The sequence below is a fragment of the Cyanistes caeruleus genome, chromosome 7 (assembly GCF_971803275.1).
Source record: "Cyanistes caeruleus chromosome 7, bCyaCae1.hap1.1, whole genome shotgun sequence".
NCBI lineage: Eukaryota > Metazoa > Chordata > Aves > Passeriformes > Paridae > Cyanistes > Cyanistes caeruleus.
In genome coordinates this window covers 13,063,237-13,077,195 of record NC_141707.1, presented here as the reverse complement: position 1 = coordinate 13,077,195, position 13,959 = coordinate 13,063,237, and the positions used below count along the sequence as shown (strand labels likewise).

The 13,959-nt window shown below is 39.2% G+C and overlaps 1 protein-coding gene and 1 long non-coding RNA gene across 4 annotated transcripts in view; one reads left to right on the top strand and one right to left on the bottom strand.

The window, feature by feature from the left end:
• The window catches only part of SLC39A10 (solute carrier family 39 member 10), a 170,994-nt gene that overhangs the window by 53,807 nt on the left and 103,228 nt on the right, over positions 1-13,959 (bottom strand). The gene's annotated exons all lie outside the window — the stretch shown is intronic.
• LOC111931946 (uncharacterized) overlaps positions 1-13,959 on the top strand; it is a 51,139-nt gene that overhangs the window by 21,453 nt on the left and 15,727 nt on the right. For 2 of the 3 annotated variants that reach the window (XR_015289114.1, XR_002865846.2), the window contains exons 2-3: positions 2,396-2,642; positions 7,675-7,858. This is a non-coding gene — a long non-coding RNA (uncharacterized LOC111931946). Of the gene's footprint in view, positions 1-739; positions 1,056-2,395; positions 2,643-7,674; positions 7,859-13,959 lie in introns of all 3 variants that reach the window. The other variant, XR_002865847.2, reaches the window with a different exon arrangement.

The window sequence follows — 13,959 nt, the reverse complement described above, 5'->3', positions numbered from 1 at the left end:
ACCAAGGTCACTATCAATGGCCACCTAAGCCACACAGTTGCTTTAACTCACACAGTCTGATTGAAATCTGGACTATTTTCTGAGGGCGAAGTCATCTCCACAGAGCCTGTACCTGGAGCTGCTTCACTCAGCAGCACAGCATATGAATTTGGGTAATTAGCATTGAAGGAAGGTAACTGAGGAACTCATTGCATATGGAGGAGTCAAAGCAGAGTGCTGATGCCCAGCAGAAGCAGCACTACACTGAAATCTGGAGCTTCAGCAGATTCTCAGGGAGAGGAGAATGCCACCTCCTCTCATCCAGCAGCTCTTGACAGGTTTGAGCTGACTGGCAGTTAGTAGCTGTCTCTGTAACAATTTTTTGATAGAGAAGCTGCCAATGTGCAAGGCTATTGATGGTTTGGAGGAAATGTGTTTTCTGAATTGTGTAGGTGTTAATTCCAATATATTTGCCTCCCTCTCCAGACTGACACGCTTCCCCACTATAGTGCAAAGCCTATTTCACTCCTATTCAGAAAGCACCAGCATGAATAGCAAAACTCCATGCTAACAGTATTTGAAACCTAGGCTTCTGTGAGCAAGGAAACAACTCACATAAATGTGGAAATGTTTGTTTTCCTGTTTGGCATTCCCCTAAGCATTTACCTATTACTTATCTATTCTACCAATGAGCAGCTAAAGGGTGATAGCAGATAACAAATATTTAGTAACCAAGGATGCATCTTTTTGCTTTACTCAGAACTCTGAGGGCATCCAGTTCCCAGTGAGTCTGGAAGTCAACAGGAACCCAAGAGCTGAGTTTAGAGTCCCTTTTGGCAAGAAAAGCACCACCTGGTGAACCACTTTGAAAAGCTGAAAGAAGTAAACTGGTTTGCGAACACGTAGCGAAGCCCTTTGTTCTCACAAAGAAGAAGGTGGAGATACTTCCCTGCAGTGACACCAATCAGAGAGGGGCTGAGGATGGCAGGAGGAGCAGGATAAAAGGAAGGGATGGTGTTCATGGTACAATGCCCAGCTCCATGTGCTTCCTGCGCTGTTCCTAGCCAGGTTCTCAGGTACTGAAAAATGATTTGTTTGAAGGTCACCCATTCTTCTGTGCTTAAACAAAAGTTTTTGGTAAAGTGTTAGTCATTTACAGAAGAATTAGACCATCAGAGCTGTAGTTTCATGCCAAGAAATCATAATATGGTTACACTGGGCCCAAGTCCAAAGTGAAAGTAGTTTGTAAAACCTGGTTAAAACACTTGTATAATTTAAGAATTTTTTAGATTCTCTTCCATCCTTAAAATCTACACCCATGTGTACACACAGTTTAAGCATTATGTGTCTGTTTACATGCCCTTTAATCAGCTGAATTAAAAAGCATCCCTGTGAGCTGCATGTGTTCATAAGTTTATGGAGGTCACTAGATTTAGTGGCACTGTATATTTACAGATTACAGATTTACAGAAAAGGACTTATCTTGTCCTTTTCTGAAGGAATGTATTCCTGACAATGGTTCCAACTTTTGAGTTGGGGAAAAAGGGACAGGGGAAACAAACATTTGGGACAAAAAGCAGTCAATGATCCTAAATTGGAAAAGCCTCCCCTTTAGGTTGAGGCAGTGTGATGATTTTCTGCCTATCTACGTTATGTACTGGAACATAGTGCAGAGATCCTGAGGGCAGTACTGGAGCTGAAGGCAGAGCAGCTGAGCAAATGTGGCTCCGTAGGACTGATCATAGTAGCTGTTCCTCATTGCCTTTGGTTGTGCCTGGATTTAGGGACAGAGACAATGGTGCAGGCAATGGATTTGGGTTGTGGCTACTCTGGTTAAAGACTGGGAAGAGTTAGGTAATTTCTGGTAAAAAGTGAAAATATCTTTCAGTGGAAAAGACATTTTCTTCCACTTACTTAGAAACCTTTTATTATCCCCCCTCAGCTATATTTCCCCAAGTTTATGATTATCACCTTTATCTGATGGAATATATATTTTCTTATGTTAAGCCAAATATCTGCCAATAAGAAGGTCTTGCCTGTCATGCTAAAGCAGTGTCCTGGTCCCAGAGGGCAGTTTCAGAGGCAGTAGAAGTGCCTTGGTGGAGCATAGAAAATTATGCTGACTGTTCTGCAGAAATGCTGCTTCTTTAGGCTCTCAATCTCCTTCTAGCCCAAAACAGAAAGAAGATAGAATAAATACTAGCACTGCTGCAGAGTAGATGGAGCTCTAGGAAGTTTGTCTGCAGTTTCCAAAGTTATCTTGTGCCTTTGGAAAGGACTATTTTGGAAAAAGCTTCAAAGAAAGAGAATCCATTAGGCTTTTAAAGCTATTGATCAGTTTATATGTTTCAGCACTACAGACTAGAAAAATTTTGATAAAAGCAGTCTTCTGATTAGCCTTTGCTGTTCTCTTTAGCTCCTAAGCTGAAGTCTGCTGAAGTGTCCTTAGTCTTTGCTGCATTGGCCGCCAAAGCCCTCTACCTTTCAGTGGATCCAAAAGCATGTGTTTTGGATTGTAAGCAAGAAACAAAGAATGAAGGAAAGCCAGGAAGTCATCAATCTAGGAAAAAAGTTAGAGTTTTAACTATGGCTCCTCCCAACAATTGATTAAAGGCTAAGACAGCAGCTTGGCTGGAAGGACTGCTTCCCTCCTGACTCCCAAGGTAAGCAAACATTGTAAATGCTCTGGGAGAGTGGCAGCAGAAAAAAGGTGGAAAATTTCCCTTAGCATGGACTTTTCTGAGATGGGACCAAACAAAATCTGAATAAATCTTCATCTATGAGATATGCTGATCTTAGCTATGGATTGGAGCTCTGCAGCTCATGACCATTGTTAGGTGAGAGTTTTATGTGGACTGTTTAAACATAAAAACTGATGTAATATGGCACATGGATATGTTTGTAGACAGCAAAGAAGTGATGGCCACACACAAACATGCACATGATTTCTTTTGATGCAGGAAGCTTTACCATTCAAAACAGTTGCCCCAAATGAGTTGAAGGTAAGCATTCAGATTAGAACTGGGCAGCAATTTCCACCAGTGTTGAAAGTACCTGCGAGTTGGATCCAAGTGCAGTATTGAAAATATGGAGGCATTGCATTAAATCTCTGCAGCAGTGATTGCAAGTGGGAAAACTACCAGCTCACAGTGATGCTGAACTGAAATGAAGTAAAGTAAGAGCACAGAAATAACTTCACTAACATTCAGTGGTTGTCACGTGTACCAGCATCATCTGGATTTAACAACAACAGATTAGCAGGATCATTAAAAAAATCCAAACAAACAAAACTGAAACACAACCGAAACCAAAAACCCAACTCAAAACCTCCAGACCACTCCCCCAAAATTACAAAGAATAAAACTATTTTCATTGGAGAGTCTAGGAGAAGCTGTGAGTGGCTATATTACCAGGTTTGCTCAATATATATTATGTATAATTATTAAGTGACATATATATGAACTCATTTATGAGAAGCTATTAGGAGAGCTAAGGATAGAATACTTTGAATTATGACGCTAAGACTCCAAGCTAACTATAGGTCCATATAAAGCTACTGAAAACCTACAGCTAATTACAGGCCATAAATGAAGCTGAGGGCAAGCCAGCTCCACTAGGATAAAAAAAAAAGAAGGAAACCAACCCCAAAAAACTCCACCATAGAATAACTAGGAATGGCAGAATAAGTTATGGTGTAAAAGACATCAATATCACAGCACTAGCTAACTCCACAGTTACACAGTTAGTATCACAGCACACAGTAACTCCAAAACAGACACTGGATTAAGAGTACAAAGGAAACCTTTGCCCCACACCAGCTAGGAAAGTAAGTTAAAGATGGGAGTTAATGATATGACTGAGGGGTTCAAACACTGACTAACCATGGTTATCCATTCTCTGCAATACCAGTAACACACCCTGGCCCCCAAGCTGAGTACAAAAACCCCATCCCAACCCAAAAACCCCAAGCCTCGGCAGGCCTGGATAAAAGTGTGGTACAACAGGAGATATTCTGATGTTGCATATGGAACGCTGCCCCCTGCCATATTTTATATATATATATATATATATATATATAAAAAACTCAGTTGCAGGGAGATGGGCCAAAGGCTGAAGGTGCCACTCTCTGCATTGATCCTTCTGGCTCTTTTCAAGAGCTGAAGCAGATGAGGGGTGGAGAAGAAGAGGAACATCAAGGTGTCAGGAAGATTCAATACTGAAAATAAATTATTGAGTTCTATTTTAAACATCACAGCTTCCTGTCATTGCAGTTACAGCCACAGTAAATTCAAAATGTGTCTTTAATTCAAAGTACTGGAAAACAACACGTTGGGCTTGGCCTTTTGGGAAAGTCCATTTGTTGCAACTAGATTTCAGTAGGCATTGGGCACCTGGGCTTTACTGAACTTAAAAATCTCAGCCTTAAATTTTTGCTGTAGAGGTCTAAGGGAGAATTTTTGCATGTTGTTGAGAGTAAAGTTAAGTGGATTTCAGAGAGAAACTTTTCAGAAAACCCCACTAATTATGTTGCTTTGGTAGTAAAAGATCAAAAAAGTCATTACCAGATTAAACATACTTTTCATTTTTTGGAGGCTTTGCTAGATCACATGGCTCAGGTAGTTAATTTAAAAACTAGCCCTTCTGAGTTTCCCACTTTGCTGTACAGATAATGAGTGATTCTAAACTCAGTTGGTCATTAAACTTTTGTAAACTATTTGATCTCTTAACTTTTCTTGATAAAACATTATCTGTGAAACAGAGAAATGAACCAAATATTATTGAGCATTTTAATACTTAGAACAACAAAAACCCCATAAAACCTTTCCAATCCCCACTCATTTAGTTTGAGAATTCAGTTCCTTGAATTAAACTTTTCTGCCTGACTCTTACTTTTCAGCCTATATCCATAGAGTATTTCTACTTGTAAAAAAAGTTAAAACAATTTAAATATAATAGGTACAGAAAAAGACAAGAGCAAAAAGGAAAAGCAAGGTCTGGTTACCAGTGCCATTTCCAGCGGAGAGATGAATTTCAAGAAGGTATGATTAATTATCGGTATTAAGAGTTGAATTATAGCTACAGAGGTTCTAAATAGAGCCAGCATGTTTGGGTTAATTAATGATGAGAACAACTGGGATTATGAACAGAAAGGCTGAAGGAATGGTAGTGGCCACTGGCACTTGACATGACTAAGTGACAAAACAGGATGTGATTGTTGTTTCCTTGCTTCAAGTCCTTTGGAGTCAAAAAGCTAGAAGGCATTTTTAAAGTTTACTTCTTTCTTGATATTCTAAACTCACATGTCACTTGCTTAAATTCTTTAAAATCTAGAGGATGACAAATGCTTTATAAGTTTGATATAAAAATTGTCCTTTTATGGCATGGCAGCAGCAGGGAGATGGGCCTGGAATCCAGTTTTAAACAATCACAATGCCAGCACAATTGAGAACCCCAGGTCCAGCTGGGCTTGGTTGTACGCTTGTCACGAGATTAGCAGTGAATGCATTTTAAACTGCTGACAGTGAAATCCCTGGCAATTTCTTTTCCTTCATGCAGCATTTGTTAACCTCAGCTAACATTCTAAAGAAGTAACACAATCCAGGTTTATTTATGTATATAATCTGTTCCAGCAATCTGTTAAATCATATGTTTACATTTTGAGTAAAGGCCCAATTGCTAAACTTTATTCACCTCTTCCAGTGCAACTTTAGCAAGAATTACTGCTGATAGTACCTCATGATATTTTAAAATACATTTCAGTTAGGTTTCACACCAGAGTGAGATCAATCTGCCATTGCTGAAGACCCACAATATTCATTGCAACTTGACTGTGAAAATTCCTATTTATTAAATCTTATAACCTGTAGATCAGCAGCTCATTTCCCCACATTTCTGTGTGCTTACCATTAGGTCAGCAATAAAGTGTTCTCAGAAGTGGATAAATGCTTTGGAATGCTCACAGGGATGCAATGCTGTCACATAACAATGCATTACACACAGAGGATTAAAGACAGTGACACAAGCTTGCAGGCAGTTTTGCTCTACAACCGGGGCAGACAGTCCCTGCAGGATCAGCAGAAGGCATTTTACTTGCACACACAGATATACAGAGTTTAACATATCAGGTACTCAGTGAAGTAAACAAGATTATTTATCTGCATAAAATAAGCGGGCATGGCAGTCTTCAAAGACTGGACTCAAGCTTCTGCCCACCTGTTCCCCAGCTAAACATATTGCATTTCTACCACCCAGTCCCTTGCACGCTCCACTTCTCTAAAGGCCCCAAATTTGTAACGTGGAGTGTAAAATGGTGTGTGCCTTGTTCACTGGACAGTGAAATGAACTTCACCTACTTAGGAGTTTTCAGCTTAGAAGATGACTTTCAGTTCTCCCTGTACACATCTTCTGATCCCAAAATTCATATTGTATCTCAGGAAGCTTCAGAGCATGTGCTTGAGGTGCTGCCAAAATAAGTCCCATGTTTTAGTAGAGAAAACACCAGAATTTGTTTCCCTAATGCTCTAAGACTTTCTGTTCTCATTTGAGTTTTACATTGAGGAGTCAATAAAATGATTTGTCAATTCAGTTTCCTTGATGCTATCAGTGTTTCTACATGGAAGCAGATTTCTTCCAGGACACAATATGTTGTTTTTTTCACACAGATTCTGTCAAAGCTGCATTACCTGACTACACAGCCAGATAAAGAGTGTCAATGTAGATATTACTGTGACTCATTTGGCAGACAGCTATTTGTAAAAGACTGTAATTTTACTGTGTGCTGAAACCACAGTTCAGTCTCTGTGAATAAAGACTTTCTTGTATTTCAGATTTTCAACTTGCAGCCTGCTCCCTAACACACTGTTAATTAAGGGCTGATTGTCTTTAATCTTCATATTGCAAAGGTTTTATGGTCTTGCTGTGTATAGAGCATATATTTAGAGAAAGAGTGAGCTGATCTCAGCTGGCTTGTCTAGATGCTAATGATGTAAATATACATCTCTGGAGAGGAGTTTGTTCTCCTCGGTTACACTGACACTGAATCAAAAGCCAGTTGTATGCATCAGTGTTCAGGCCACTATCTAGTACTGAATATTTTGGTTTGGAAAGAGCAGAACTAATGTGAGATATTATAATCTGCATGTGCCTTGTATTGAAAAGAAAACCCCAAAAACCCAAGCCCATAAAAACCCCCCAAATCCCCAAACAATGACAAGAAACACATATGATATCCTACCATGTTATCATTTCTCACCTGCAATATCTAAAGAAGACCAGATCATGAGAGAATTGATACTAAGGAAACTTTACTAGTCATTTGTGACCACAGAGTAATTCGATTGGGAAGGGGAAAGAGTCCAAGCAAAACCAGAAGGAACGGAATCTGACTGATGAGGGTGGAAAATGAAGGAACAATTCAAGATTTCACACACACCAACCCATCACTTTCAACTGTTCCATTTTTTGTAGTTGTTTCAGGCTCTGTTTAAGACTTTTGCTCCTTCAGTGGAGCACTGGTAAGTTTTCTTTCACTGCTTGTTTACTTATGTAGACTAATGTGAACCTAGAATCCTGCTTTTACCTTCATCAGGTCACTTACACATGTGCTCTCTACTTTTTCTGTCATGTTTTGCTCTTTGTCCTTCCCTTGACCATCAGTGCCACCCCTGAAGATCTCAATTCCCTTCTTTGTTGCAGAAATCTCTTTTCCTTCTGAACCATGACCATGTTACTGCACCTCTCATGAGCTTCATGTCAGTAGATCACCACTAGCTGAAGTAATAGCAAAGTTCAAGCCACCTGTAGGTCAAGGAGGTCAGATACTTCTCCATGTCCGTTTCAATTACTTCAGTGGAACAGAAAGAGCCCCAAGAAATTCAAGGTAATTTCTTGCTCTGCATGAGATTCCTGGAATGTTGCTTGTGTGCACTTTCATACTCTATTTTGTACTAGCCTAATGTTGTCTTCATTCTCCACTATCCTTATTTCCCTAAAACTTGTGAATTGGAAGATTATTGACTCCAGCCTTCTAATTTCCTTACACAAACATTAAACTGAACATCTGTGGCTCTGTTGTAATGTTAATAAATATTTGAATACAGGAAATGGGATGCTGTACTGCTAGAGATAATATGTATGTTCACTCAGTTCTTACAATAAACACCTTTTCCACATCTCCTTTCCTCCCCACTGCATCTACCATGACAGATAACCCCTCAAAGCTTTGCCCTCCTACAGAGAAACTGGGAAGAGAAAGGGGAACTAACTACTCCATCTATCAGGCTTCCCTCTGGCCCAAAGCTGTGTACACTCCCACCAGGGATCTTCAGGGGAAGCACATTTTGTGCTGCAGAACATGTGCTAGTTTACATCCTGTTTTCATTTCTGCAGAAAATTCACTTCCTAAACAGTAATGGGGAGAGTTTCTGTAATCTCTTGATTGGCCAGGCTATATAAGAAGCCATGTTCTCTGAGTAACACAAAAACTTGGAGGCTTGAAAGCGGCACAGGGTGCATTGGCCCTCTCGAGACTCACTGTTACTATGCACAGAGTGTTGTGCAGACCAGCAGGATTAGCTCCAGAGACTTTATTAGGAAAAACAATTCTTGTTTAACCTACACAGATATAGATACCCAGTACAGTACTTCCAGCTGATTCCTACCCTTTGCCTCTGTGCTATCACTTCTAAAACACAAAGAAATTATACCTTAGTAATGTCTAATTATTCACCATCTCCACTGCCTTTGCACCATTTGGTGCAGCTGTTTCCAGCAGCACCAATCAATAGCAATACCACATTTCAGACTATCTGAAATACCCATCTTTCTTTCACCTTTATATTCAGCTCATTCATTTGATCAGTTCTGTGGCCTGGTAGATGAATAGCTTCCTTTACTAATACAGGAGTCTTTGCTGGTTTTATCTTTTCATCTCTAAAAGTCCAGCCAAGAATATGCTGAAAACTTGCTTTTTCCTAGGTCTTCATTAAAAAAAAACCCAAAAAAACCCAACAAAGTGTGGGAGAATAATTACTTATTTTTAGCCACTAGCAAGTCTGTAAGGTTATGCAATTGTCAATGAAAATCTAGTTTGACCTACATACATTTTATTAATGATGATGAACCAAAATGAAGGAAAGAAAGCCTTATTATTACTATTTCACCATATTAATAATATTTGATATGAAGTTACAGAGAAACAGATACAGTGTTTTATACTGTTTTCCAGTATGTACTAAACACTCTTCAAAAGCATTGTGCATTTCAGATGTTAAGATGTAAACCCTCCTAGAATAAAATGTCATTTGCCTTTCTCACTTAACCAGTCTCATAACAGATAAGTGAACACAACAGATAAAGCAAAATCTGAAATGGTTCATGTCAAAGCTTGCAATATTAAAATGTATTAATCTGCTTGCTCATCACTCCTTTCTCACAAGGCACATAATTGTTTATCATTTGGGCTTAAATATTCCATGTCCAGTGCATGGCTGAATTTGGATTTTTTTTTTAAGAGTGTGTGTGAGTATGTGTTTAAAGCTCTGCTAATTCTAGCTATTTACCAAGAATTATGGTAACAATTTTCTGTGTCTCACAGAGCAGACCTTATGTATAAAACAAAATGAGAGAATGGGAGGAGCACATGTCAAGGAGGAATCCTGTGCTATTTCAAGAGAAAAAATAAAATCCATCCAAGTTTGGCCAAGTTAAAAGCTTTTGATAGAAGCTCATAAATGCTATTTGGACCCTCCAGCCCCAGCATCTAAGTATCTGACTGTGGTATAGGTTTACACTTCCTGATTGTGCCTAGTTTCCTTGCACTTGTTGACTCTGTTGACAGATCTTCAAATTAGAAAATGGAAAAGATGGACATTCCCAGTGGATCTAATTTTGGATGAGGGCAGGCACTGAATGTGGGAGCAGCCTGTCCATTTTCCCTAAATTCTGGAATATTATTTTTCTATGATGGTTGGACTTGATGATCTTAAAGGTTCTTTCCTTTGATTAACCTAATAATAACCCTAATGATTATATAATATTCTATGTCATTCAGGAAGAGGAGGAAAAATATTTTTAAAACAGAAGGTCAGAAAGTATTTTGAAGAGGAATCAAGTGAAATGAAAGTCAAGGTACTTGACTTTTGATTTTGGGACCAACATTTGTACTAGGTAGGTCCCATGCAAAATTGTGTATAAAATGAGTCTGCAAGCTCCCCTGCTTCTATTTTGATTTTTTTTTCTTTTTTTTTTGGTGTAAAATCTTATTTCCCTGATGTTAATGACTTAAAGATATGTCAGATATTTAAAGATATTAAAGACTCTACATCATCAAGATGAATGCAAAATAATATCTACCTTTCAACCCCAGCATCCTTCTCACTCTGCAGGTTAACAAAGAGAGAACAGCACAATGGGTTTTTACCTTCTAAATCTTACACTAATATTAACAGTATGCAAATGAGTGCCTACTTTTAAACATAGTAATTCAGTTTTCCTTATCCCAAGTCAGTATTTGAATTGTTGGCTTCATACTAACTTGTATCTTGTTGTGCTTATCTGGAACCTTTATTACGATCCCTTTTCTGATCTTTGGCCTTCCACAACTCACCAAAGTCATTGCAGGGCTGTAATTTCCATACTGTTTGAAAATGGCAGCTATAGAAATAAAGCTGGCTCTTCATTTACTGTTCTCCTGCCCCCTGTCAAATCCCATTAAACAGGGGGAAACTGTAGAGTTTACTTCATCACAGGATCTCAGTTTTAAATCAAGAATTAAGGAGAGGAGTTGTGCGATTCCTTTGTTGTATGCCCATTATTGGCACAGCTAGTGGTGAATTTGGTGTGGAATATTGTTCACTCTAGCCTTGACTTCCTTGTGACCCTCAGTGTGCACACAGCAGTAACCCTGACTTCTTGCAGTGAAAAGCCCAGGCTGCATCTCACCTGGATAGGAGGAAAGGCAAGTCTGCCTGAACTGCACTGCTTTGTTTGCCACACTGCTGGGTTTTTTCCCTGGCTGTATTGAACCTTTTTTTTTTTTTTTAGCCATTGTTCAGGTTTTGGCTGTACAGGACTTATGTTCTAGATCTCTATTTTTTCCTGTAATTTATTTGCTTTATCAGTAAAGATGGTTCCCTGTGGAACAGCTATATTTAGTTGATTTTGGATTCAATTTTAGTCTTATAGTGACAGCTGTGCCCTCAAAAGCAGCTTGTAAACAGTTCCATGGAAAGGCATAAAGCACTCCAGGGGCTCACCAGAAGAGGAAGTGGGGCCACAAGTGTAGGACAGATAAGATCCCTAAGGGGGTAAAGATAAGATTTAACTACAGAGACCAACCATTTCAAATAAGTGAGATTATGATATTAGGTAACATGAAGGTAGGCAAGGGGTTTTGAGGAACCACACAGATGAGCTTTGGGTGATGTGTATTAAAGAAGAAGGCTGTGGTGCAGACAGAAAGACAGGTTCATTGCTTCATACAGAAGAAGAAAATTGAGATTTCCACTTTGTTAAATAGTAGTTAGGAGAGGAGAACAGCTCTTTAGTGAGCTGTTGCAAAAAGCTGGTTTAAAGATTACTTCATTAGCAGAATAGAACAATCTTGTTGGAAGGAGAGAAGCCATATTCTTGCCCTCAGACTCACATCCTTAGCTACTCCTACTCTACTTTCCCATTTTTCTTGTGGCACAGTGTGCTTCCTGGGAGAAGCCCCTGCAACTTTTCTCAGACCTTATCAGGATCAGCCTGGGCAACACCAAACATATCCACAGGCAACTTCTCCAGCACTCACTCTAGGAACTCTCTTCCCTGCCCATACAATGGCTCTCATAAAACTTCAGGGAACTTACTAAATTTAAAAGCTCTCCTGCCAAATTGGTTAAAAGTGCCTAACATTGCCAAAGCTTTGAAAAATGAGGCAATATAATTCTAAAAACATTGCTTATTTTAGGTCATTGTCTTTGTATACTAATGAAGCTTGCAAAGGCTGTAGCAAATTATGTACCTTCTGTACACCTGTTATAAACACCAGAAGTGTTTGGCTAGTAGTTCTTTCCTCCCAGTCTCTTTGATTTCCCCTACAAAGATTTGAAAGCATGTGCCATGACAGGAAATCCAAAAACATTTGGTACCTTCTCTGCAAAAGCTATTTTACCTGGATTCATTTTACACTTCTGATAACACTCTGCTAAGATTTCTCTGAACTATCACAGTTAAGAAATGTTCCAGTAATAACAAAGGTATTGTTCAAGCATTTTCTGTCTTAATTCCCAAATTTCTCAGAGAGAAACCTGATCCCCTAAAAGAGTAATGCTTCAATCCCTTATGAGTTTGGAATATCTCCCTAGACAGATAGAAAGAGGAGAGGGTATGTGAGAGCTGTACTTGCATTGAAGGCACAAGTATATTTTTAAAGCAATCTGTATCACCTTTGTTTGCTTCAAGTAATTTGGTGATCTGTTGTTTTATATGCTGTTAGACAGAGTTCTTCCTGGTTTTCAGCAAGGAATGGCATCAAGGAGAGAGGAAAGCTTTTCCAGAGCTACTGTGTGGCCATCCAGCCTTGGCTTTTTGCACTGGTCATTGACCAGTCCATCAGCATTTTGACAGGGCACTTGGTCATCTTGACCTCTTAGAAAAACCCACTTGAGGTTGATGTGATTTGGTTCAGGAAGATTTGCAGAACTCACACTTCATCTGTCAGCATGGTCTCAGGCAAAGTTTGGGGATTTCACCAAAGAAAGGGAGGAAGCCCAAGACATGGTAAGGTATGATACCTGGCCCAGGTATGCAAATCATTAATCCAAAATTTTGGACATTTTTCTGTAGCTGGTTTATTCTGGCTTACATAATTATAAATACACAACATATTTAGATGGCGCAGAGCTAAAAAAATTCCCCACAACAACAACAACAAATGATCTTGTTTTCTTTCTCTATTGTTTTCCAGTGAGTTTGTTCCATTTTGCAGCATGACAAAAACCCCCAGCATTCCAGTGCATGGCTATGGCCCATCAGATGTTCCCAGCTCTGCAGATGCTCTGTGGCTTTCTATACCCACTAAAGGGACACTTTCAGTGTGGATGGCCATAGGCTGCAGAGCCCCTGTTAGCTCAGCATTCGGTGGAGGCAATTCATCTGTACAATACCTGGCACCAGTTTCAAAGACAACTCTTCACCTGAGGCATGTCTATCAAATGTTCTCAAATGGAGAAAAGTATCTTAACGGAAAAAAAAAAAAGTTCTCTGAAAGATGTTATAAAAACACACATGTAAGGACTGTACACAACTTGTATGAGATCTTGTGTTTCACTTCTCAAGTGGTTTACCTGTGCTTGAGAATACTCAGAACACAGGTAAAAGTCTTACAAATGCTGTTTAGCTTACACTATAGTTACTGTTTATAACTATTGTGTTCTTTCTTTCAAATTCCTCATTTCCAATGAAAGTTTTTCTCAAACAAATGTAAGCCACATCTGAGAGGTTGTTTTGTTTTGCTGTACATAAGACCTTGAGATTAATTGCTTAATGCTTGGTATGGGTAAAAGTAAACCACAGAAACCTGGCAACAATATTTGAGTCACTAATACTCTTTTGCAAGCTATGTATTAATGCCAAGTAGCCCCCAAAGAAGCACAGATTAAAAAGAAATCATAAACCATACTAACATTGAGTGAAGCATACTGATATTTCTGCTGCAAAATGGGTAAAAATCTACAGCAGCTCCAGCTGAACTGTGCTGAAGCTGAGTGTGAACAAGCAACGTTCACCAATGGAAACATCCAAGGAACACAGACCAGTGTTCCAAAGGCAGTTCCAAAGAATTTGAGAGATTAAAGTTATTAGCATGGTGGGGCTCTGATCCCATAAAACACACTAGCTACATCATACATGTAGAATGCTGAAAGGGAAAGTGAGTAAAGAAAGTTTGCAGGGTTAAACTTCTACTTTGATAAAGAGAAAGGGTTCTAGCAGCTTTAT